This window comes from Colobus angolensis, unplaced genomic scaffold (assembly GCF_000951035.1).
Source record: "Colobus angolensis palliatus isolate OR3802 unplaced genomic scaffold, Cang.pa_1.0 Scaffold128, whole genome shotgun sequence".
In the NCBI taxonomy this organism is placed as follows: Eukaryota; Metazoa; Chordata; class Mammalia; order Primates; family Cercopithecidae; genus Colobus; species Colobus angolensis.
In genome coordinates, this window is record NW_012114030.1 from 118361 (window position 1) to 122894 (window position 4534).

The window sequence follows — 4534 nt, forward strand, 5'->3', positions numbered from 1 at the left end:
CCAGCTACTGGGGAGGCTGAGGCAGGAGAATTACCTGGACCCAGGAGGCAGAGGTTGCAGTGAGCTGAGATCGCACCACTGCACTCCAGCCTGGGCAACAGAGTGAGACTCCATCTCAAAGATATCTTGAGGACAGTGACTACTCTAGGGGTTTTTGCCTTTGCAAGACATAGCCCAAGACAGTGGTGAATTTTTCATTCTAGGGTCAGCTTTTCATGTTATTTCCATCTCTTCCCCTCTGTCGGGCTACCAGAAGTCCTAAGCGCTTATAATTCCCTTCTTCTAATGTCCTCTAACCTGAGCAAACACATAGTCAGTCTCATTAGAAAAAGTGGCCAAAAATTAAAACTAAATCTCAGTAAAGCACAGAAGGTTTAGTGTGTAGAACTTGTTATGCTTGTTCTTGCTTTACAGACTTCTGTTTCCCCTGTGTCTGTGTTCTTGACTCTTTTTCTAAATAGATAGTGAAGCTACCAGAGAAGTGATTTCCAGGTAAGACACAAGGTAACAGTGATTTCCTAATCGACTTTTAAAGAGAACTGATCAAAGATCAAACTGATCAAACAGGGCAAGCTCATCAAAACCCCCAACCCAAGCTTTTGGAGAGTTCTTGAATTGTGTTGGCTGTTCTGATCCCACGGAGAGTTTTCTGCACTTGCTCTTCCAGCAGCCTCAGTATCCCCTGGGAACTTGAGACATCTAAGGAGTTGACTGAGGCCCCTCCCTGACATGCTGAAGTGGAATCGGCATTTTAGCAAGCTCTGCAGGTGAATTTTGAGCATGTGAATGTTTGAGAAGCCCTGATCTGTAACACATTTAGATTCTTTCATATACCCCACACCACGTGCTCTTAAAGATTTATTCCAACAGTAACATTTCTCTTTCCCTCTCTGCCTCTCTCTTTCTCTCACTGGGAGCAGGTTGTAAGTCGTTTCCACTTTGCATGTGTTTCATTTTCTCTTTTTGTTTTGAGACAGGGTCTCGCTGTGCCATCCAAGCTGGTATACACTGCTGAATACTTATAAGGCCCTTGATACTATTTGATGGGATGAATGCAAAAATTGAATTTAAAAAATGAATTTTTTTGGCCAGGCGCGGTGGCTCACGCCTGTAATCCCAGCACTTTGGGAGGCTGAGGTGAGTGAATCACCTGAAGTCAGGAGTTCGAGACCAGCCTGACCAACAAGATGAAACCCTGTCTCTACTAAAAATACAAAAATTAGCTCAGCATGGTGGCAGGCGCCTATAATCCCGGCTACTTGGGAGGCTGAGACAGAAGAATTGCTTGAACCCTGGAGGTGGAGGTTGCAGTGAGCTGAGATCACGCCACTGCACTCCAGCCTGGGCAATAGGGTGAGACCCCATCTCAAAAAAAAAAAAAAAATGTACTCCATGCTGGAGTACAGTGGTGTGATCTTAGATTACTGCAACCTGAAATTCCCCGGGCACAAGTGATCCTCCTGCCTCAGCCTCCCAAGTATCTGGGAGTATAGGTGCACACCACCACACCCAGCTAATTTTGTATTTCTTGTAGAGATTGGATCTCATTTTGTTACCTACACAGGTCTCAAACTCCTGGCCTCAAGTGATCCTCCCTCCTCAGCCTCCCAAAGTGCTGGGATTACAGGTGTGAGCACCCAACCATTGTGTTTCTTTTTAAATGGACAAAAGTGGAGAATTTCCTCCTCTCTATGGTTCTTCTTTATTAGTCTACCAGCTCCTTTGAGTCCCCCCTTTTATGATTTAGAAATTATTTATTCCTTTGGGAGCATTAAACAAATAGTTCCAAATTGCTGCTGCTGTTTTTGTCTTCAATAAGAGGTAGACACTAGGATTAGGGATGGTGGTTGGAGGATGAAATAGTAAAAACCTTGCATAGAGTGTCTGTTGCAAATAAAGAGCTTGGTGAATATGGTTGCTGTTCTGATGTTTCCAAAGGGTTTTACTCTTTGTCATTTAATAAGGTTTTTTGAGGTTATGACTATAATTTAATTGAAACATATAGATACTATATATATGCCACCATCATCATAAAAATAGAGATGTAATCACACTTTTAAATCTCTTTCAGTTAAAACTCACTTGAGGCCAGGCATGGTGGCTCATGCCTGTAATTCCAGCACTTTGGGAGGCCGAGGTGGGCAGATAACCTGAGGTCAGGAGTTAGAGACCAGCCTGGCCAACACAGAGAAACTCCATCTCTGCTAAAAATACAAAAATTAGCCGGTCGTGGTGGCACATGCCTGTAATCCCAGCTACTCAGGAGGCTGAGGCAAGAGAAACACTTGAACCCAGGAGGGAGTAGTTGCAATGAACCAAGATTGCACCACTGCACTCCAGCCTGGGCTACAGAGCAAGACTCTGTCTCAACAAAAAAAAAAAAAAAGGAAAAAGAGAAAAGAAACCTCACTTGAAAATGGATTAGAAAACCACAGTTGAAAAGGGAGTAACTAGTTGACTCACCACATTTTTCATTTTCAGTCAGGCATAGTGGCTCACGTCTATAATCCCAGCACTTTGGGAGGCTGGAGTTTGAGGCCAGGAGTTTGAGACCAGCCTGGGCAACACAGAAAGACCCCATCTCTACAGAAAACTTAAAAATTAGCTAGGTATGGTGGTGGTACACACTGATGAAGACCTGTAAGGCCCTTGATACTATTTGATAGGATGAATGCAAACATTTAATTTAAAAAATGAATTCAATTCCTGTAGTCCCAGCTACTGGGAGGCTAAGGTGGGAGGATCGCTTGAGTCTAGAAGTTCAAGGTTGAAGTGAGCTATGATCACACCACTGCACTCCAGCCTGGATGACAAAGAGAGACTCTGTCTCTAAAAACAAAACAAAAATTTCATTATTTATTCAGTTTTTACATTCATCCTAACAAATCTTATCAAGAAAGTGTTCAGCAGTGTGGTGAGATACAAGGATGAATCTCCATAGTCCTTAGGTCAGGTAGCTCTCAGCTGGTAAGAAAAAATAAGATGAATGCACATTAGTAAGTGTAATCAACAAAGGAATTGCTGGCCGGTTGGCATGACTCACCCGTGCAATCCCAGCACTTTGAGAGACTGAGGCAGGAGGATCGCTTGAGCCTAGGAGTTCGAGATCAGCCTGGGCAACATGGTGAAACCCTGTGTCTACTAAAAATACCAAAATTAGCCATGTGTGGTGTCACACGCCTGTGGTTCCAGCTACTGGGGAAGCTGAGGTGGGAGGATTGCTTGAGCCACTGTAGAGTTCAAGGCTGCAGTGAGCCATAGATTGTGCCACTACACTCAGCCTGGGTGACAGAGAGAGACCCTGTCTCAAAAAAAAAAAGAAAAAGAAAGAAAGAACGAATGAAAAAAAGAAAGAGAGAAAAAGAAAGAAAAGAAAGAGAGAGAGAAAGAAGGAAAGAAAGAAAGAAAGAGAAAGGAAGGAAGGAAGAAAGGAAGGAAGGAAGGAAGGAAGGAAGGAAGGAAGGAAGGAAGGAAGGAAGAGAAATTGCTAAGTGCTGTTAGTTTATCAGTTAAGCTGGTTTAGGTACAAGAAACTGTTGTGATAATTTAAGCAAAAAAGTTTATTGGAAGGGTAGGAAGGGTATTGAGTATATTATTCAGGACAGGCTAGGTCATGCTGCTATAACACACATTCCCAAAATTACAATTTCTAGGTCATGCAATCTACCACATTTGGATCAGCAGGAGGCTCTGCCTTCCTCTCACTCAGACTAACGGAGGTTCCACCGTCTATCTGGTGGCTGCAGCCCTGAAACATGGAGCCTTATTGGTGTGACCATGGCAGGGGAAGAAAGAGACTGGGGGTTTGCACAGGGGGTTTTTACTGCCTCAGCCTGAAAGTGACATGTGTCCTTTCTACTCTAGGATCACTGGTCAGAACTAGTCACGAGATCTTCCCTAACTGCCAGAACGCTGGGAAATGAAAGGGAACAATGGAATCCTTGGCCAGCATTACTGTCTCTGCTCCAGGGTGGCTCGTAGACTCAAATGAAAACGCTGGAGCCTCAGATCTGGGACTGAATGTGGACCAGAGAACTTGGGAGACCTTGCCAACAGCAGCTGATGGAGGTCTGGTCAGGCTGTCATCCATTTTCAGCTATCTGTCACCCTCTCAGGATTTGCACTGGAGAAAGAGTGAGAGGAGAGAGAGAGAGAAAACAACTGATGGACCCAGGCAGGTTCTATGTCCCACTCGAAACACAAGTTAGTGGACAACTTGATTGACATTCGAGTTGCACTAAAAGGTGGTGGGGGGAGTTCATCCAAACAAAATTCGGGGGCTGTTACAACCAGAGAGGGAGGGTGGGTGTGTTGTGAGCAAAAGCACACACTTGCTGCAGAGCTGGTCCAAATACCCACTCTTCAGAGTTGACATCATCTGGAAGGTTTGTAGAAGTGGGGGCTTTCCAGATTAGCTTTGGAGGATGGGATAACTGATGCAGAGGAAAGGTAATGCAGGCTGAGAGGCCCGTGTAAGCAAAGTGAAGCTGCAGAAGAGTGCAATCATTTGCAAGAAAGAGAAGGCTGGCTGGGT

At 44.5% G+C, this 4534-nt stretch overlaps 1 long non-coding RNA gene across 1 annotated transcript in view; it reads left to right on the top strand.

Annotated features, from left to right (window-relative positions):
• Window positions 1-769, top strand: part of LOC105505601 — a 14344-nt gene extending 13575 nt beyond the window's left edge. Inside the window, exon 3 of the long non-coding RNA XR_001000779.1 lies at window positions 668-769. This is a non-coding gene — a long non-coding RNA (uncharacterized LOC105505601). The remainder of the gene's footprint in view (window positions 1-667) is intronic.
• The last annotated feature ends 3765 nt before the right edge of the window (window positions 770-4534 follow it).